The 22,402-nt window shown below is 46.0% G+C and overlaps 1 protein-coding gene across 1 annotated transcript in view; it reads right to left on the bottom strand.

The window, feature by feature from the left end:
• The window catches only part of LOC137425841 (uncharacterized), a 21,934-nt gene extending 19,194 nt beyond the window's left edge, over positions 1-2,740 (bottom strand). The window contains exon 1 of the mRNA XM_068114566.2: positions 2,555-2,740. The gene's annotated coding sequence lies outside the window, so the exon portion shown is untranslated. The remainder of the gene's footprint in view (positions 1-2,554) is intronic.
• Between the last annotated feature and the right edge of the window lie 19,662 nt (positions 2,741-22,402).

The following is a 22,402-nucleotide window of genomic DNA, read 5'->3' as shown; positions in this document are numbered from 1 at the left end:
TCCCTCATTGACCACTCTAATGTTGGAAATCTCCCAAGGTCGCTGGTGCAATCTCTCTCCTGTTGGTCCCACGCAGCTCTGGTGTTCCCTCGCAGCTCTGGTGGTCCCGTGCAGCTCTGGTGGTCCCGTGCAGCTCTGGTGGTCCCGTGCAGCTCTGGTGTTCCCTCGCAGCTCTGGTGTTTCCTCACAGCTCTGGTGGTCCCGTGCAGCTCTGGTAGTCCCACGCAGCTCTGGTGGTCCCGTGCAGCTCTGGTAGTCCCACGCAGCTCTGGTGGTCCATGCAGCGCTGGTGTTTCCACGCAGCTCTGGTGGTCCCGTGCAGCTCTGGTGGTCCCATGCATCTCTGGTGGTCCGTGCAGCTGTGGTGGTCCCGCGCAGCTCTGGTGGTCCATGTAGCTCTGGTGGTCCGTGCAGCTCTGGTGGTCCTGCGCAGCTCTGGTGGTCCCGCCCAGCTCTGATGGTCCCGCGCAGCTCTGGTTGGCCTGCGCAGCTCTGGTGGTCCCGCGCAGCTCTGGTGGTCTGCGCAGCTCTGGTGGTCCATGCAGATCTGGTGGTCCGTGCAGCTCTGGTGGTCCTGTGCAGCTCTGGTGGTCCTGCGCAGCTCTGGTGGTCCCGCCCAGCTCTGATGGTCCCGCGCAGCTCTGGTTGGCCTGCGCAGCTCTGGTGGTCCCGCGCAGCTCTGGTGGTCCGTGCAGCTCTGGTGGTCCGTGCAGCTCTGGTGGTCCTGCGCAGCTCTGGTGGTCCATGCAGCTCTGGTGGTCCGTGCAGCTCTGGTGGTCCTGCGCAGCTCTGGTGGTCCTGCGCAGCTCTGGTGGTCCCGCCCTGCTCTGATGGTCCCGCGCAGCTCTGGTTGGCCTGCGCAGCTCTGGTGGTCCCGCGCAGCTCTGGTGGTCCGTGCAGCTCTGGTGGTCCATGCAGCTCTGGTGGTCCTGCGCAGCTCTGGTGCTCTTATTGCAGCTATTGTGGTCCCGGCAGTTCTGGTGGTCCCACGCAGCTCTGGTGGTCTTACAGAGGTGGATACTTTGAGACCTCATAGGTCTCACCCCCAGCCAGTGAGAACACAGATTATAACAACAAAACCGCCTCCACTCCCAGGATCCACAGCCCCTCACCCACTCACTCACGCACCTAAAAAAAAAACCACACCTAACCAAACCTGTGTAAAAACCACACCTGTGTGTGTATGTATCCAGAGAAAGTAAACTAAAGGCCTGAAATAATCACAATAAATGGTTAGAGTATCCGCTCTGATTCTGGCAGGTCTGCAGTTCAAACCTCAGCTGAGTCATTCCAGAGACTTTGAAAATACTAGTACGTGCTACTTCCTTGGTTGATGCTCAGCATTTAAATTGGATAGAGCAGCGACAAAGAACCTCATGGATCTCAGATAGCAGGCAACAACAACTTACACACACACACTGAAGGTGGATACGTTGAGACCTGGGGGGAAGGGGGCTCCGTTCCACCTTCTGAAGCCGCATATGGAAATAACAACTAACGACACACACATATGCACACACACATACACACACTCACACATGATTTTTCACAAAAGGTACCTCCAACCGAAGTTTTTAATAAGTTTTACCTCTCCCAATTTTGAAACAAACAAGAAGTTTCAGACCTCGTATCAGGCAAAATTTCATCCTCTCCACGTGGAGTTCCTCGGGCGGAAAGGCTTTTCTTGTGTATTTGTGGATATTATTTACAATGAATGTAGTATTTAGTTCTCCTGCTTTGTGCAATCACAAGACATGCAAAAAGTTGTTGTTGTTTTACTTGGTTTGCCAGTGCATTACTGTGTAATGCACTGTTTGTCCATTGTATTTACTCAAACACAACCAAAAGGATATTTAAAATCTTAATTTATTAATACATTCAAAATAATTCGACGTTTTGAACAAAGAAATGTCCTTACTGGCAAAGAATGGCATCCAAGACTAAACAGCTCAGGTTACAAAGCATGTTCATGCTGATCTACCCTAATCACCCCGCTCCCATCCTTCCAGACTGGTTTGACTACCAAACAAATGGCAACCAATCGTATTCCACCACCAAAACATAGCAAGCAAACTGACAACACCAGCAGGTTGTTCCATGACACCACCACACACTGGTACATGATGCTTGTTGGCATTGTGCTACTCCTGGCCTGTTCGCACTCAGAACTAGTCGTCAGCGCAAGACACAAACTTTGCTCATTCAAGTAAATCTTTCATTCTTTCAAACAACCAGACTTGCAACCGAACAGTTGTGATTTCCGATTCCATTGTTGTTTCACAACAAAACGGCAGTGGTAATTATATTATTCGCCAAAATTAATGTCTTCCTCGAAGAAAACTTTCCTTCAAAAGTAGGAAAACATCAATCTTGTAGATGTTTATTGCGCAAGTACCGAGCACGATAGCCTGCACTTTGGTTTGCGGATTAACGAATTCGCACGTTGTCCGAATCATTTTCCGACGATGGACATTACCGATTATTTTTTTTCAATTATACATTTCCATTCAATGAAAGCAGCTTTGTGTGTTTAAGAGTGTGAGGCTTTACTTACCTCGATTCCAAAACTCAAGTTTCCTGCGAGTCGGGGCTTTGGCACGAGCTTTGAGGAGTGCCCAAGAACTGCAGGCTTTATATGTGCAACTTGTGGGGGTGGTTTTTCTCCATGAGTGACGTTTTGGAAAGTACAACACCAGTGCCAGCAACTGACAGGAAAGGAGTATTTATGCTGGAATTTATTCCGTATGATTAAATTGGTGATTCAACCCTTACAAATCTCTGGGAATCAGTAACCATTGCACTGAAGAGCTTTATCTTTGTGGGAGATATGGGAAAGGGGGTAAAGTCTACCAATTTTGTTTTTATATGTGATATGTTTATGGCCTCTGATTGTACAAACTAGCACCTCTTCCTCTCTCACATGCACCTCTTCGACTGGTGAGCACCTTAAAAAATGTATGCTGAAATGACTGGCCACATAATGTTAAAGTGGAATTGTCAACTCATTAACATTACCCTCTCATCTTGAGTCATTACCCTCTCATCTGACCATGATTGTCATGGGGCCCGCAAGGCTAACCCCCGCTCTAGCGGGGAAAATGGCCTTACAACGATTATTCATTCATTCATTATTGAGTGAAGTCAGGATGCTGTAGAATGGCCACAGAAAGGGAAAATTCGTCCGACGTTTTGAAGACCTCTTTTGCTCCGATGAAGGGTTAATGCTCCAAACATCAGCAGCTCCTCTCTTCCCATGGCAGTAAACATACTCTTATCAGATTTCATTCGATAAAATGTACAGTAGAGTTCTTACCTAGTTTTTTTTTTTTATTAACGAGCAATAACAAATTCGCTGTGACAACCTTTATTGGTTTTCCTAGTTTAGATCGACTATTGATAAGCAGATGTGGGGCTCACATCCAACCATTAGGGAATTGAGGTATTAGGAGGGAATTGTGATGGTAGAGGAACAAATGAAAAAAAATCATGAAAAACTGAAAACCAAAACAGACAAAAATAATGAAAAACTGGAACGATGCACGAACACGTGCATCGATTTTACCGTACATACCTTGCATAATCATTGGCTCGAGGTCGCTACATGCGTGTGTTGAGTTGCATGAAAGGAAGCGCAAAATGTTAGTCAACAGCCCATACACCAACATCAGCAATTACAATTCCATTACTAGTTCCCTCAAACCTGTCACTGTGCTTGTTAGTCCCCTACCGGTGTACACCGGAGGGGACTGTAGGTTTGCACGCCGTCCCTCCGTCTGTCAGTCCGTCAGTCCGTCATGCAAAGAACAGTTTTCCGGACTTTTTTTCTAAACGCTTAATGCTAATGATTTCAAACTTAGCACATGGTTTCCTCATGATAAGGTACAGGTCAAGTTCGAACTTCACGACGTTTCGATCATTTTTAACAAAGTTATGGCACTTTGAACTTTGGTAATTCTGATGATCCTTAACTCAGTGCCATTTTAAGTTTTAATTTCCTTTAAAAATCAATTTCTCTGCAATAATTGGACCGATTGAGATTAAAAAAAATTCACCATATCATGGACTCGGTGTGTGGAATATTTTAATGGTAATTATGACGTCACAGGTCACATGGTTCGGTCGCCATATTGTTTTTCGTGAAAACATGAAAACCCCTTTTTCTCTGCAACGGCTGAACAGATTGAGGCCAAACTTTGCAGGCAGAATCGCATACCCATGACGAACAAAAAAGTCAGCGAGCATGACGTCATGCGTCACATGGTTTCAGAGTTATGACGTTTTTAAGCATGAACCTTTAAAACTGAGCCCCTCCCTCATTTTTGATCCAATCGAGGGGAAACGTCACAAATCTGTTCAGCATGTCAGTCTACTAAAATGTCCTTTTGGAATTTGCGATAGGACACGTGGTTTGGCAGATATCGTTAATTAAACGAAAAAAATTTTTTTTTAAATGGATATCTCTTGAATCGCTAGTACCTCAGACTGTGAGTTGGTTATAATTTATATAATTCACACAGTGCAATACGTGCAGGCCGCTGCACGGATCGACCTTGCGGGCTTATCAACGAGGCGAGGCGTGACACACGTGTCTCAGCATACCTCAGATCAATTTTGAAAACCAGCATCAACCGTGCATAAATTTGCATATTCGGGCATTTTTGACAAAGGTATGGCACTTTGAACTTTGGTAGGGGACATGTATTGCAGCGCAATACTCAGAATGCTTGTTATACTAACACTTGTGTGATAAGCCCAAGTTACACGAAGCTGAACAAGCCCATGAATGGCAGACACTTTGGACATATTTAAAGCAAGCACAGAACATCAATGCCGGTGTGGTTGGCCAGGAAAGGAAGACAGTAATCACGCTTAACAATAATTTTGTGTATCAATATCAATAATTTTGAGCCGCCAAACATCTGTATTGACCCCACAATTTACCTTATCAATGCTGTTATAGTCCAGTTAATTTACCAAAGGACCCACAACAAATTTGGCTTTATTATTAGAGACAGGAGAACATATTTAAAGTCTACAAAATTTACTCAGGTGAAGATCACTTTTTTGTACAAATTAAAGATGTATGCCATACAAATGTAATTTGTCTATATATTTGCAGGGACAGAGAGCATTTGAGCTCTTGAAGTCACATTTTACATGAGATGTAATTACACGTTTCAAACTGTATTTCCCATGTGCACGCAATGGGAAATCCAAGTCCAATTCACATACGTCCATGCCCGTGGGATTCCCACGGGTGCTCCCACCAGCATACAGTCACTTGACTTTTTCAACATATTTCAACATACAGCTATTTGATCTTCATTTCAACAATATTGATAGATAAAGGTGATATAATATAACAAATATCATGAAACATTTACATTTTATAGTCCATTGTATAATTTAAATGAACATAAATGCAAATTTTGCCTGTGGAAAAAGTAAGTACACCCCGACATTTATCACTACTTCAAATACCTAAAATTAGAATCAGGTGCACCAGCTCAGGTGCAAATGATTAGAACATCATCAGAGAGGATCTTGGAGGAACCTGTCTTATTTAAACCTCAGACATTTAGCTTGGTTTGCTCTTTGTTGTTGAAGTGTGCGGTGTCACCATGCCTAGATCAAAAGAGCTCTCTGAGGCCTTCAGAAAGAAGGTTATAGATGCCTACGAGTCTGGGAAGGGATTCAAAAAGATCTCCAAAAAATTTGAAATCAATCATTCGACTGTCCGGAAGATCATCTACAAGTGGAGAAGATTCCAAACAACTGCCAACTTGTTCAGGCCAGGCCGCCCCAGCAAGTTCAGCCCGAGAGCAGACCACAAGATGCTGAAAGAAATCTCTAAGAACCCCAGAATGTCATCACGGGACCTACAGGTAGCTCTTGCCACTGTTGATGTCAAAGTGCACAAGTCTACCATTAGAAAGAGGCTGCACAAATTTGATCTACATGGGAGGTGTGCCAACAGGAAACCTTTGCTGTCCAGAAAGAACATCAGGGCAAGACTAAAGTTTGCCAATGAACACCTCGGCAAAGACCAGCACTTCTGGAGCAATGTGCTCTGGACAGATGAGTCAAAGGTCGATCTATTTGGCCACAGTACCAGAAGACATGTTTGGCAAAAACCAAAGACAGCATTTGACCACAAGAACCTGGTACCAACTGTAAAGCATGGTGGTGGACATATTATGGTTTGGGGCAGCTTTGCTGCTTCAGGGCCTGGGCAGCTCACCATCATAGAATCCACTATGAATTCTTCATTGTACCAGAGGGTGCTTGAAGATAATGTGAGGCCATCTGTCAGAGAGTTGAAGCTCAACCGAAGGTGGACCTTGCAACATGACAATGACCCTAAACAGACCAGTAAACCCACCAAGGAATGGCTGAAAAGAAAGAAATGGAGGGTTCTGGAATGGCCAAGTCAAAGCCCGGATCTAAATCCCATCGAGATGTTGTGGGGGGATTTGAAACGATCTGTGCATGCAAGAAACCCCTCAAAAATCGCACAGCTGAAAGAATTCTGCATGGAGGAGTGGGCAAAAATTTCTTCCAGTCGATGTCAGAGACTGCTAGACAGTTAAAAGAAACGCCTACTTGAGGTTGTTTCTGCCAAAGGGGGCAATACCACCTATTAGAGCCAAGGGTGTACTTACTTTTTCCACATGCGAAATTTGCATTTATGTTTATTTAAATTATACAATGGACTTCAAAATGTAAATGTTTCATGATATTTGTTATATTATGTCACCTTTATCTGTCAATATTGTTGAAATGAAGATCAAATAGCTGTATGTTGAAATATGTTGAAAAAGTCAAAACTTTACATGGGGTGTACTTACTTTTTCATGTGACTGTATATATAATTATATATATGTACTGGTGGGGGCACGACCAACGACCACCACCAATGCCGGCATTGAGTCAGAATTTTTTCACACTTAGCCCCTCGCAGGAATTTGATTCCTGTTTATAAAATTGTATTTGAATTAATCTTCAATGCATTTCTACTTATTCACACATACATACGCATGCATATACTTACGCTAACATTCGGGATCTGCCTAGCAGGCACGTAAGACATCGGCCATGATAAAGCTCGCAGTGTTAAGTATGGAAAAGTTCTGAGGAGATTGCGGCTGGCTCAATAGCGCAGTGGGCTGTTGACGCGTCATCAACAAAGGTCCGTGGTTTGAGCCCCGCATTGAGTCAGAATGTTTTCACACTTAGCCCCTCGCAGGAATTTGATTCCTGTTTATTATATATATATATATATATATATATATATATATATATATATATATATATATATATATATATATATATATATATATATATATATATTGTAACGAATGTGGAAACGTTACAATGTGAACGTTACAAAAGTACGGTAACACCCTGTTAATCTATCTATAATTCCAGTAATCTCTGTGTGTATGTGTGTGTGTCTGTGTGTGTGTGTGTGTGTGTGTGTGTGTGTGTGTGTTTGTCTGTGACCGCTGTTTCTCGACAACCACGGGTCCGATCTAATTGAAACTTGCCAGATATATTGCTGGGGACCCGAGGATGTGCCTTTTCAAGGTTTGAAATTAATCGGACAAGTGGTTCCCAAGGTATGGTCACCGTACTCGCAAGCCGTTCGCTTTGGCTTTGCGAATGGACCAAACCATTTCATGTAAATAGAGGGGGGGGGTTCTGTGGTCGTTACTGCCACGTGGTTTCAAAGTTGCCAATGGACCAAACCATTTCATGTAAATAGAGGGGGGGGTTCTGTGGTCGTTACTGCCACGTGGTTTCAAAGTTTTTTTTTGTTGTTGTTGTTTGCACGCATGTTTTTTTGCACGCACGTACGGGACCAAACCCGTATGGACCAAACCATTTAATGTAAATAGAGGGGGGGGGATATAATTTTAGATATATATATAGTACGGGCACACCCTAGTGTAAATAATGGTCGCAGTCGGCGTCCTAGTTAATTCCATGAAACTTACACGCAGGTCACGATATATCTTTTAAATAGTGTATTTCCTTATTCCATGTAGGCTAAATATGTGTTTTCCCACTAGATTGACTTTGCATTGTATCAAACAAAATAAGCGTAGGCCCTTCCAATTTCCCCAAAACCTCCCTTCCAATTGCCTTCCGCATTTTGGCCGGTTTTCTTCAAACCACCATTGGCCACGAGGTAGGGTTGGGGAAGAAAGGCGTGTCTCCACCTCGTCATAAGAGGGAAGGAGTGAACCAGCCCTAACAGCCAATCAACACCGCGGTGAGTGACCCGGTAGGCGTGCCCTCGGAGTCGGCGGCTTGATTTCGCTCGAGGTGATAAAAGCGACTGTAAGGGACTGCTTTAGGAGAGGCCTTGGAGATGACTTGGAGAGGCCTTGGGAGATGAGCAAAGAGGCTGCACCAAGAGGTGAGATGCGAAACGCTCCAAGCCAAAGAGGAGAGGTACTCGGCAAGGAAACCAGCTTTGGAGAGACGTGCTGAAAGGAGGGAGACGGCTCCACCCCAAGAAGAGGAGCAGGTGTGCCGAACCAGCGCGTGACGTCTACCGCAGTGGATACACGACGGAGGGTTTCCCGCCAAAACCGCGAGGAATTGCGAACTGCGGCCTCCCGACCTTGCCTCCCTCTCAAGCAATCCATCTCAAGCCCTACCTGCCTGCAATATCCCCTGTGTAAGTGTGAACGTCCTGTCCTACTCGTTGTCTTGGGGCTAAGTAAAAATGAATAGTGTAAGTTAACGATTCGCTGTGTTACTGCTTCTTCCATCCATTGCTTGTGTGTGTATAATAAAATCTGTTCTTCCTCCGTATTCTTCTTCTTCTTCTTTTTCATTCTCTTTCGGTCGCTTTAGAGATTTCCCGATTGAATATCTGTGGGGCGATCTGGTCAACGTCGGGTGGAATCGGGTTTTAATCGGGGAGTAACTGTTCGGACGCGGTTAAATACACCACCGCTCGGTCAATATAACATCTAAAAGCCGCGTCTGTAACATTTGGTGTCGAGGAGTTGGATTCGGACCTGGGACTAAATTTGTTAGACCCAAATTTTGGAACACCAATTGTACCATTAGGGTAACAATTGGTGTTGGGAAGTAGAATTCGATCCGGAGCGCGTTTCACGCGCTCGAAATTATAACGGCGAAATTTGATTTTGTTTTACGAAAATATAAAACCCGAATTTTGAGATCGCGCCATGGACAATCAAGGCGATCGGATGTCGGTGGGAGAGATAGACAGGGTGGAATCGACCCAGGACCTCGGGGAAATGTATGTGGAGGAAAGGAAGGAGGAGAAAAATGGCAATGTGGTTGCGGAGGTTTCAGACGCACAAAATGGCGCTCTCGCGCATGTGGTTGAGGGGGCCACGGTCGCGGAACCAATGAGCGCGGCCCAAATGCAAGCCTTCATGGCCCAATTCATGGTGGAAATGCAGAAAAAAAACGACAGTATAGTACAAATGCAGGCGTCCCTCAACCTGCAGAGGGAGCAAATGAGGGCTGATAGTGAGCGATTGGGAAACCAAATGGGGGTAATGGGGAACCGGATGGATGCTCAGGGTGAGCGATTGGAGGGCCAAATGGGGGTAATGGGAAACCAAATGGGGGTAATGAGGGACGAAGCGAGGGGTACCGGTGAGGCGTTAGACAACGGGATAAAAGCGGTAAAGAATGGGTTAACGGGGGTGGAAAACAGAATGGCTGCCCAGGAGAATCAGTTAGAGGGGGTGAAAAATGGGTTAATGGGGTTAGAAAATAGGATGGAAGGCAAATTGCGGGAGATAGGGGAGCAATCCGCCCGAGAAATCAAACAAATGGGAGAGCAGATAGAGGAGGTGAAAATCGGGGTAGAAACCAAACTGGATGCTCAGAGGGATGAATTGGGACAGATGAGGGTGGCATCTACAAAAGAGATGGAGGAAATACGACGAGGGGTAAGTGAGGAGGTTTCGGGGCTGCGCAAGGAGGTAAAGCGAGGTGAGAAGCGTATGGAGAAAGAGGTGAGAAATAATACGGCAAAGTTACAAGGGGGAATAGAAGATTTGACGGAGGAGGTGGAACAGCTGACAGAGGGACAAACTAAGTTAGTGGAGCAGGTTCAAATGAACACTGCAGTACTCGGAGGGTTAAAGGCGACACAAAAAGAAATTAAAAACGAATTAATAGCGACACAGAGGCAATGTCAGATGGTACGGGAGGAACTGACAATGAGGGTGGACGAGGTGACAGAGATAATGGAGACAAAGGACCGGCAGGTGAGGATGCACATAGAAACGGTCACGGTAGCCCTAGAGGACGAACTTGAGGAGACGCACCGAGAAATAAAAGAGGTTAAACAAAAATTAGAGGAAGTGGAAGAAGAGGTGAGTGAAATTAAGAAGAGACGGACAGAAACTAAGAGAGAAATAAAGGAAGAGATAGCGGAATATGTGCAAGGTCGGTGCTCAACTCATAATGTGATGCTCACTAACCAAATAAAGAGTTTGCAGGTGGCAAAGGAGGTGCGGAGACGAAGTACGGAGGTGAGTGGCAATGTATATGATGTGAGGAAAGCTTCAGTCGGCTTGGGGATTGGTTTGGATCCGGGTGTTCGTGAAAGGCCATTGGTGAAGTGTGTGACAGGTCAGGTGTGCGAAAAAAGAGGTGTGCGAGAATGTCCGACCATGGGGTGTGTGAGGAAAAAGTGCACGCCGAGGAGTGAGTGTGCCGTCAAGAGTGAGTTGGTCGAAGCGCGTGTGCGAGGGGGTACATGGAAGCGCGGTGTGGTGAGTGTTACGGAGGAAGTAACGAGAGAGTGTACACCTGTGGTGAGTGTTACAGAGGAAGTAACGAGAGAGTGTACACCTGTGGTGAGTGTTACAGAGGATGTAACGAGAGAGTGTACACCTGTGGTGAGTGTTACAGAGGATGTAACGAGGAAGTGTACGCCTGTGGTGAGTGTTACAGAGGATGTAACGGGAGGGTGTGCGCGAGAAAGGTGTGTAACGGACGGGTGCATGAGGAAAGAGTGTGCTGTCGAGAGTAAGGGTGAGTGCGCGGTCAAGAATGGAGGTGAGAGTAGTGAGAGTGAAACGGAGCGTGAGTTGGTTATGACAGGTGAGCGAGGATGTACACCTGGAATGGAAGGATGCACACCTGGAATGGTAGAGCGTGTGTGGGAAGGCACATTTGAGTTGGTGGTGAGGCACGTGGTTGGGTGTGCGAATGAGAGCACACCTGTGATTGTCACAGAGGAAGTGACCGAGGCGGGGGCGCGAAGAGGTGTGTTGGTGAGGTGTGCGACCAACGAATGTGTGCCAAAGTGTTCGGTGGTCGGGTGTGTGACCAAGTCGGCGAGCGGAATGAGTGTACCGAAGTGTGTAAGGAAAGGTACGAGGAGAATGGGAACAGCTGCATGTATGAGCAAGAAAGGGGTAGCGTATGCATGTAAGCGTCCAGGTGAAGCGTCGACGGTAACCGGTTTAGCGGTTAGGGCGACTTATAGCCGAATCGGGCCCTCGGTGCGCGTCGGGCAGCTTCGCGTGCCGCGAGGACCAGCGGGGATCCGAACCACGGCGGTTTCGAAAGAACCGCCGTACGCGATCCACTCTGTGCCTCGCTTGGAATGGCCGCGTCCGAGCTCCACTAGGCGGAGCGGGCAGCTGGATAGGAAGGGTCGTTATGGCGACCACGTTTTGCTGAGACGTGCCGGCAGGTCGAGATCGGGACATTGGATGGCTCCACGCCGAGGTGGTGCGTGGGATCTCGGCCCGGGTAAGCCCCCGCCCCTGCCCCGAATGCGGGACGCATCCAGCCGCCGGCACAAAAGAATCCGCGTTCATTGCTCGGCTGTACGAAGCCGGGCTGTAGACGTGAATTGGCGCACCGAGAGGATGTAATAAGTAGACGGATGATGATGGTAGTGATCTGATACGAAATTTATAATAGTGGGTAGAATTGGCAGTAAATGGAAAATTTTTGAATTGGTTGGAATTTGGACGAGCAAAATTTATAGTGAGAGACCCCCGATGTGGTGGGATGGCAAATCCACCATCCCTCACAATTGGGGGGCAAATGCGCAATAGCTTATGGGGTGTATGGCAGTGAAAACTAGCCCGGGTGGGTTAGGTTATATTGTAGGGATCTAGCGAAGATGACATTAGGTAACGTTAAGTTTAGTTAGTGACTGATACCTGTAGTGGGGACGCAGGTAGATTAGTGTGGATGATAATGACGTGGGAGCGCAATAGTTTAAAGGGACGACTGGGAAGCGCAAGTTTCAGAGGGGAGTAGTTAGCTGAGATGATGCCGTGTGTGTGAGGATTGAACAGGTGAGAATGGAACAGGTGTGATTGCACAGGTGTGCAACTGAACAGGTGTGTGGAGCAGTGTATGAGGGAGTAGTGGTGATTGCGTGTTGTGTTGACCAAATGGTCCAGGAAGAAAGGAGGGTGCAGGTGGCACCAGGTGTGAGGGCACAGGTGTGCAACAACAGGTGTATGTGGCTGTGTGGAATAAATGGTAGTGTGGAATATCTGGAGTATTGGAATGGATGGTCGTGGAGTGAGAATGGTGGAAATTGTGGAGTGGAGTGGATGGTGCGAAGGTGTGAATGGGGGAAGAGTGGACCCCCATCACGGATACCCGGGGCGGGTAGTGTAAGTGTTAGGTAGAGGGTACAGGTAAATTGTGGTTGGATATTGGCATCTGTGGTGCGGGTGAAAGAATGGTCTTTGGATGGGTGCATTGGTGTTGGGGGGATGGCTGGGCGTGTAGCCTGTTGGTGTGTGTAGTTGGTTGGGCGCTCCACCACTGTAAGGATGTCGGCCAGGTGAGGCCGCAGGTGGGCTCTGGGAGCCGGTAGTAGTTGTTGTGGATGGGGCCCGAGGATCCGGAGGACGGACCCGGGTAGCCCAGTGCCAGAGGGCACCATGGGGTGACAGAGCCAGGAGAGGGGCTGTCCCCAGTTAGTTAGGTTAGGGTGAGGAGCTAGGTAAGCTCGGGTGGCAACTACAGTGGTGGAGGTGTGCAGGTGGGTAGACCTGTTGGGAGAGCTAGACGTCGCAGCCTAGAAATTGTGCGAGGGCACCGGGAGATGAATCGGGGGAGTGAGACCCCAAATTGAGAAGCACCACAGTTTGGTCAATGGGAATTGGTTTTTAGAACCCATAGTGTAAGTTGGCCAATGGATTGGCAGGGAGAGACCCCGGGTAGTGTAAAGTGTGTTAAAGTCATTTAGAGGATAGTTAGGATGAAGGATCTCCTCGCACCATCTGCATCCACTCACCTGAGGTGACAGGTACTCCACACCATGCCATGTTTTGATTATTTTTTATGATGCAAATGTTTGGATTGTGAGACGCATCATGACGTGGGTGTGACATTGTGCGTAATTCCATCTCTCCCTCCTTATGAGGATTGATGATGAATTGGTGATGGCAAATTTTGAAGTAAAGGGATTGTGGAGACGAATTTGGTATAGGGGAAATATGGGGAAGACGTGACAGTAGTGACAAATTTGTAAATGGGTAGATTTTTGTACATATGGGGTAAGGGTAGGGTAGGTGACAGGGGGGTGACGTACGGTAGGGACGAGCTTTCTCACTTCGCCCTCCGTACGCATTTCACCTTGCATTGCCTTATTGACGTGTACCCTTGTGACCTTACCCCTCGCTCAATTGTCTTTCTTTTGTCTCCCACATGACCTGTGCGCCATTGGGTGCCGATGGGAGCGTGCGTGAGGTGGCCATTGTGCGCCCGAGATTCCCAGAACCAGCATGCATTGCGTTGATGTACCACTGTATGGACCGCTGTTCTGCGGCCAAGTACCACTTGATGGACCCCAGGTTCTGGGGCAGGGCACCTCTGTTGGAGACCGGCCATAGTGGCCAGGGAATCTTGCTTGCGGACCTCGGTAAGGTGGCACCTATGCCAAACAGGTGGACCACCCTTAGTTGGCCCCTGAGGCCCTAAATAAAAATGGACACAAGTTGTGCTTTTTATTATTTCCAACTAGGCCGCATGAAGCCAGAAGACGTCGGGAAGAACATCGGCCCAGCAGAGAAAGAGAAGACCACCACCAGTTGTTTTGTTGTGTTTATTATGAACCATGGTGACTGCGCACCGGATGGTGCTTTTGGGTGCTTTGTGGTGCTTTTGGGTGCTTTGGTGGTATTGGTACTGGTGCATCGATGCAATGCGTGCTGTCTCCTCCCTCCCAACAGGAATTTCTTTTTCTTGTTCCCTAAAAAAAAAAAAAAAAAACACAGGTCCTGGGTTGCGTTGTAAATAAGAAATCACGTCATTGTAAATAATGCTCCCCACCGTAAATGTATAGTTTGAGAATAATTCCGTAATTCGGTTAGCTGTGGGCTTGAGTCTGTTAGACAGGATGCAATGCAATAGGGGGACATACTTATTTGTGTTTTAAGATTGTCACACTCAGGGTCAGGTTAATTGTAGAGGGAATTACACCTACGTGTCACACTAAGTTAAAGTTTAATAGGCCCGAGGACGGGCCTGAAGAAAGGAGGGTGCCGTGTAACGAATGTGGAAACGTTACAATGTGAACGTTACAAAAGTACGGTAACACCCTGTTAATGTAAATAATGGTCGCAGTCGGCGTCCTAGTTAATTCCATGAAACTTACACGCAGGTCACAATATATCTTTTAAATAGTGTATTTCCTTATTCCATGTAGGCTAAATATGTGTTTTCCCACTAGATTGACTTTGCATTGTATCAAACAAAATAAGCGTAGGCCCTTCCAATTTCCCCAAAACCTCCCTTCCAATTGCCTTCCGCATTTTGGCCGGTTTTCTTCAAACCACCATTGGCCACGAGGTAGGGTTGGGGAAGAAAGGCGTGTCTCCACCTCGTCATAAGAGGGAAGGAGTGAACCAGCCCTAACAGCCAATCAACACCGCGGGGAGTGACCCGGTAGGCGTGCCCTCGGAGTCGGCGGCTTGATTTCGCTCGAGGTGATAAAAGCGACTGTAAGGGACTGCTTTAGGAGAGGCCTTGGAGATGACTTGGAGAGGCCTTGGGAGATGAGCAAAGAGGCTGCACCAAGAGGTGAGATGCGAAACGCTCCAAGCCAAAGAGGAGAGGTACTCGGCAAGGAAACCAGCTTTGGAGAGACGCGCTGAAAGGAGGGAGACGGCTCCACCCCAAGAAGAGGAGCAGGTGTGCCGAACCAGCGCGTGACGTCTACCGCAGTGGATACACGACGGAGGGTTTCCCGCCAAAACCGCGAGGAATTGCGAACTGCGGCCTCCCGACCTTGCCTCCCTCTCAAGCAATCCATCTCAAGCCCTACCTGCCTGCAATATCCCCTGTGTAAGTGTGAACGTCCTGTCCTACTCGTTGTCTTGGGACTAAGTAAAAATGAATAGTGTAAGTTAACGATTCGCTGTGTTACTGCTTCTTCCATCCATTGCTTGTGTGTGTATAATAAAATCTGTTCTTCCTCCGTATTCTTCTTCTTCTTCTTTTTCATTCTCTTTCGGTCGCTTTAGAGATTTCCCGATTGAATATCTGTGGGGCGATCTGGTCAACGTCGGGTGGAATCGGGTTTTAATCGGGGAGTAACTGTTCGGACGCGGTTAAATACACCACCGCTCGGTCAATATAACATCTAAAAGCCGCGTCTGTAACAATATGTATATATATATATATATATATATATATATATATATATATATATATATATATATCAGAATCGATAATTTCAGTTCTTCAACCTAATGAGCGCATGCCGTGACGTCACCGCCACGTAAGTACGCCTTGCCTGCCACGCTTTCCCGCGTGGTGGCTTCGTGCTTCAACGACCACCGAGCTCCCAAAGTGCTCGTCAAGACCAGAGCTGAGTGCCGGCGGAAACATTATTTATTTTTATTTTATCATTCCCCTTGTCTGTATATGAGTCCTTGTGGAGGGTCCCTCATTTAGGAATATTAGATTTTACCGTACATTTCTTTGTTATCCTGGCATTTATTTTCATTAAATCCTTATTTGTTGCATTTCCAATCTCTTGACCTGTATGTTTATTTGTTTGTGGGTTCGAGGACTAAACCCCATCGCGTCTGTCTGTTTAATTAAGACTACAAGACCTCTGTTCCCTCACGCGCCATAAAGAGATAATTCCGCCATAGTTTGGGTAAACGCCTCGGTGTTAAAGCTCGGTTGGCCATCCATCACCCTGAGATCTTCACTGCAGGGTAGACACACGACAATATATTTAATGAAACATTTGCATTCTATAACTCGCGGAGGATGACTTATTTTCGTCGCTGATGGAACATCACCGAAGCGTTTTCATTGTGTAAGATCTCTGATGATGCTTTGCCGTAAATTGCAAACTGTAATCGATGTAATGAAGCGTTTGCATTCTGTAATTTGCGGAGTTGATTCGTTTACACATCTGGTGGGATATCCCGCGAAGCTCGCTTACAGTGCGGCTAAAATTTGCGCCCGCAAAAGCCATGAAAACACAAATCACACATCAGTGAATGTGCAATATAAGCAGGTCATGCTCACGGCTTGTATAAAGATGTTTTTTTTGCGTATGTATGTCCAGCTGCTTTATGCATGACTGGTGAAAGATGGGTTTTTATAAGTGTGTCAAGCTAACGGCTCGTGAATTTTTTTTGTTTGCGCTATTAAAAACGGCGAATTCACAGAAGATGGCTGTGAATAGTGAAAAATAAAACCGCGATTTCGTGGAACACGTCCGCGAATAAAAAAAAAACTGCGAATTTGTGGCAAAATTTTCCGCAAATAGAGAAACGTAGCATTTTATCAACCATGTATACGCGGATTCCGCAATCAGCAGAACCGCGAATATCGGGGTCTGACTATACAGTCATGGCCAAAAATATTGGCAACCCTTGCACTTTTTTCAAATAATGCACCATTTCTTCAGGAATATTGTTGAAATTAAAAAATATTTTGGTATCCACAAATGTATTTCTTTGGTTTGTAGTGGAACAAAACGAAAAAAAGCTGAAAGGATTACTAAATGTTAGCTTATTCCTCACAGAAATCCTAAAATGGCCCGGACAATATTATTGGCACCTTTTAGAAGTTGTTAGAAATAATTAAATTTCAAGAAGGTGATTCTCCTTTACTTTGGAATTTAACTCGCCTGTGGTGAGTTGCAGGTGCGTGCAATATAAAAATCACTCATTCAACCAGTTTGAATGGAGAAACGGAGTCATTCTGCTGTTTTGTGTTACTGTGTGAACCACAATGAGCATGGAGAAAAGAAAGAAAACCAGAGAATTGACTGAGGAGGTCAGACACAAGATTGTAGCCAAGCATGGCCAATCTCAAGGCTACAAGTCCTTCTCCAGAGACCTTGTTGTTCCTGTGTCCACCATATGCAATTTTATCAGGAGGTTTAAGACCCATGGCACTGTAGCCAACCTCCCAGGACGTGGCCGCAAGAGAAAACATAATCGAAGATTGTAGCGAAGGATTGTTCGAATGGTGGAGAAAGCACCTCGATCAACTACCAAACAGATTCATGCTGACCTTCAGTCACAAGGTACAACAGTTTCAACTCGCACCATCCGTCACCAACTCAATGATAGGGGTTTCTATGGAGACCCAGAAGGACCCCACTGCTGAGAGAGAGACATAAGAAAGCCTGACTGGAGTTTGCCAAAGCACAACTGAACAAGCCAAAAGTATTCTGGGAGAATGTCCTGTGGACAGATGAGACCAAATTAAAGCTTTTTGGTAAAGCACATCATCTCGATGTTTACAGAAAACAAAATGAAGCCTTCAAATAAAAGAACACCTTCCCTACAGTCAAACATGGAGGAGGTTCAGTGATGTTTTGGGGTTGCTGTGATGCCTCTGTCACTGGGTGCCTTGAATGTGTGCATGGCATCATGAAATCAGGAGATTACCAAGGCATTTTGGAGCACAATGTTCAACCCTGTGTCAGAAAGCTGGGTCTGTGTCGAAGGTCATGGGTCTTGCAGCCGGACAATGACCCCAAACACACTTCAAAAAGCACCCAGGATTGGTTCAAGACAAAACGCTGAACTGTTCTAAAGTGGCCAGCAATGAGTCCAGATCTAAATCCCATTGAACAACTATGGGGAGATCTGAAAACAGCAGTTGGGAGAAGGCACCCTTTAAATCTGGGAGAACTGGAACAGTTTGGACAAGAAGAGTGGGCCAAACTGCCAGTAGAGAGGTGTAGGAAGCTCATTCATGGCTATAGGAAGCGCTTAACTGCAGTTATTTTGTCCAAAGGCCATGCTACCAAATATTAAGTCTAGGGTATCAATAATTTTGTCAATGCCATTTCTTTGGAATTATCATGTCTCTTTCTAAACTCGAATTTCCTTCCGCACAAGGTGTAGATAGTTCTGCTCGTTCACTATAATTCCACTTCTCGCAACCCTTTTTTATTTCACAAAATATCAGTTAACTGTGCATGTAGTTTGATGATGCATAAAACCTTTACACAGGAAAAAGACAATAGGCAAAAAGTAAAATCAGTTAAATTGTTTTATGAACAAGAACAACCTATAAATGATATAATTCTTTGTTTTTTTGGATGGTTTTGTCAATCAAAACAATGAAACAAAAGGAGTTTGTAACATTTGTTGGACAGCTTCTATATCATCACTGTAGTGTGTGACGTCTGCAGAAGTATTTGTACAGATTCCTCGACAGTCTCCACACCAAATGGAATAATCAAGACCAGATATTCATGGTTTACATCTCACTACTCAAGAGTGTTTTTGGAGCAACCATCTCAAGAAGTGTTTTTGGAGCAACCTCCATCTCACGTTCTATTGGCAGCAGTTTACCTTCAACAGCTTTCCAGCTAAGGGACTGTGAATTAGGATTTGTGGCTCCTCTCCATACTTCATGAATCACTGCTTGTTGTCCTTGTTAGACTTTCTTTTTTTGTTTTTTGTTAAGGAAACTTCACTTATTTAACTTCATCTGAACTTTGTTTGTTTGTCCCCTTTCAAATCTCTGAGCCGTTCGTTTTATATGTTCCTTACGTCCTAGAGAGCTGAAATTTGGCCAACGGTTCTCTTTTCTGGTACATTTTAATCTATCAAAATTAAATTTAAAAAAATAATAATTCGTTTAAAACTTTTATTTTTTAAATTAAAGTGTGTAGCCCTAAAACATGTTTTTTCGTTTACTTGTTGGATTTCATGTCCATATTACCCAATAAATCCACAGTTGCTCCTGTTCGTCCACCAGTCCGAAGGTGACAAGTACTATCTTCCGTGGCCAATATTTCCTGATACCCATCAAACACAATGATGGCATTTCCATACTTTCTTATTTAGTTGGTGTACTGCCTACAGATGTCATTATTGGTCATGTTGCGTGTCATGGTAATTGATGCAAGAGATATCCACCATTAAAAATGTACAGGCTTTACCTGTTAGTCCAACAACATCTGCAGGCATTAAAGCCCAGATAGCATCTGCCAGTGCTGGTTTGTTTGCAGGCCTCATAACATGCCTTGCTTCAACGATTGCTGTTGGATAGCTGCAAAGTTAGAATTGGAAGTTCTTTTCCAGCTGATCATTCCACATTCCTACAATAATGAGTCTTTGAAACATAAATTGTTGGTTTTGACAGCTGATGCACAAAGTGTCGCAACTTAGTCTTGTTTCATTAAGGTGTGTTGCAGAAGCTTTTTCTTTGTTATTTATTTCAAGATGTCGCCGACATCTTTTATCCTGTCTACATTTACCAACTTGTCAGAATTGATACCAGTTGCAATACTGCACTAACTGCAGTTGTCACTGAAAGGGTTTTTCAAATCCAGAAACTGCAATAGTTCACAAGTGTCAGCCATATTTTTTTTGCCTTGCTTTTATCAAGTCCTTGTATTGCTCACTGGTGTTGTAGTTTGCATGTGTAAGCTGCTGCATTGCATTGTTTACCTGTGAGCAATGAGGGTGTGACATCAACCAGATAAGGCGCTGGGGTTCTGTCATGCCCCCGCCTCTGGTTAAACATCCACTCGTCTTCATGCTATGTGTAGGTGTAAGGTGTGGCCATACGGAATTGTTCTCATTGGCTGCTATATTTATTTCATTAAATTTTCCTTGCCACTGTAGTTTAATGTCTAGCGATAGATAGATTGTTGTGTGGTTTTTTTTTTTTTTTTTTTTTTTTTTTTTTGTATACAAGATCGAGGCTCGTGAAAGAGCGAACATTAATCACACAGAAAGACAAACCAACACATAAAACATATAACATCGGGAGCGGTAGACAAGATGGGGAGAGAGGGGGAAGGACACAAACACAACATTTGAGAGCAGGGACCGAGAGACATGGAGACATCGAGAGATCTGAGAGAGGGCGAGGGCTTTGGGGGGGGGGGCATGGGAAGGGGGCGGTGGGAGAGGTATAAAACATATGGACACTGCCAGGACTTCCAGGAAAGAAGTTGGAATTTCAAACAAGGTGGATCTGGGGTGAATTAGCGGGGGTAGAAAAGATCAAGGTTTTGGATGGGGGAAGATAAGAGATGGTGGTGAACAGCTGTTTTAAAGACCTGGAGGGAGGAGTGGGATTGAAGGGAGTGAGGGAGTTTGTTCCAGAGGCGGGAGAAAAGAGGAATGAAAGAGTGAAGGTGAGCAGAGAGCCGAGATTTCGGCAGTTTAACCATCAGAGGGTTGCTGGCAGATCTTGTGCGACCTGTAGGAATATTTGGGGGACAGAGCACAGAGAGAGCTGGGGGTGCAAGGCCGGAGAGGAGTCGGTAGAAGACAGAAAGACCACCTACCTGCCTGCGGTGAGTGAGTGAAAGGCCCTCAGAGATAGATTCATCGCGGGAGATTCCAATAATTCTGAAAGCTTTGGTTTCAACAGCGTGAAGCCGAGCTAGGTGTGAGGCAGGAGCACCGGCCCATAGGGGAGAACAGTATTCCATTGAGCTGCGGATGAAAGCCTTGTATGTGGTGAGGAGCTCAGGTGTGCCGAGGAAGGACTTCGCACGACGGAGGATGCCCAGTCGGCGACTGGCTTTGGAGGCCAGCTTGGAAATGTGGTTTTCCCAAGAAAGATCATGGCAGATAGTGAGACCCAAAATCTTGAGCGACAGAACTTCTTGGAGAGGATTGTTGAGAAAGTAGATGGGAGGGTTGTCCAGTCGATCTTTTCGGAGAGACATAGTAAGAGTGTGAGATTTGTCAGGATTGAAAGACATGTTCCACTTGTTTGACCAGTCTGTGATTTTGTCCAGGTCTTCAGAGAGTGAGGAGGCAGCAGACTGCCGATCTGAGGGATGAGGTATGGAGCGGCAGAGAGTGGAGTCATCAGCAAAGAGATAGAGAGGATTTTCGAGAGAGTCAGAGAGCCAGTATTAATTTGCTGATGCCGTCGGGTCCAGTTGCAGAATCAGAGTCGAGGGTTGACAGAAACTTTTCCACCTTGTCAGGAGGAAAGGACACGGAGTCCAGGAGCAGCAGGGTACGACTGGGTATGGTGGGTACAGAGAGGGATGGGTTTGGGACACAAGATTTAGAGGCAAACACAGAGTTGAGGCATTCAGCTTTTTCACGTGCGGAGTCAGCTGTGTAGCCGTTTGAGGTAAGGGAGGGGATGGAGGGGGAACAAACACCAGAAACGGATTTGACCAGACGCCACCAGGATTTGGAAGAGGGAGACAGATAAGAGAGTTCGGTCTTGAGAACGGAGAGATATTGTTTCCTGGCTCTCCTGAGGGTGGACACACACTTGTTTCGGGCTTTGTGAAAGGAAATGAGATTTCCTTCCATTGGATTTGCTTTCCAGGAGACGAAGGCAAGTTGTTTCTGGGCAACAGCCTCACCACAAGATTCCGTGTACCATGGACGGGAGGAAGGGTATGACAACTGAAGACGAGATGGGATAAATCTGTGCATGAGAGAGAGCAATTTACTTTGGAAGAATTCCCAGGATGAGTTGATGTCAGAGGTGGTAGAGATGGGAGACCAGTCCAGATGATTGATGGCTGCTTGAAGACCGTGCCAGTTGGCCTGAGTGAAATGCCAGACTCGTCGACGCTGAGCAGGGGTGATTTGGGGTGATTTGTGCCATGAGGGTGATACAATGTAAAATTAAGTTTAGTTGTTGGCCACCGGAAATTGAAAGCACGCTTCCGCCCTGACTGCCGTGGAGAGAGCAGGGTTTTGGCGCGTTCTCAGGCCCAGCCATTAACGTGGAGTGTGGTCACTGGTGTTGTGTGGATTCACCTCTTCACCCCTTAAATTTGTTGTCTTTGGGTTCAGTTGTTTTTCGGAGCTTGGACTCGAATGACCCTTGGACTTGGGTGAGTGGTAAGTCCGTCACTTTGTGTCGATTGATTCAGAGTTATTAAATTATCTCAGAGATCCGTGGTGACACACCTTATAACAGGTGTGTTATTACCGTTCTG

This window comes from Myxine glutinosa, unplaced genomic scaffold (assembly GCF_964187855.1).
Source record: "Myxine glutinosa unplaced genomic scaffold, kmMyxGlut1.1 SCAFFOLD_759, whole genome shotgun sequence".
In the NCBI taxonomy this organism is placed as follows: domain Eukaryota; kingdom Metazoa; phylum Chordata; class Myxini; order Myxiniformes; family Myxinidae; genus Myxine; species Myxine glutinosa.
This window is presented reverse-complemented; position numbering and strand designations above follow the sequence as displayed.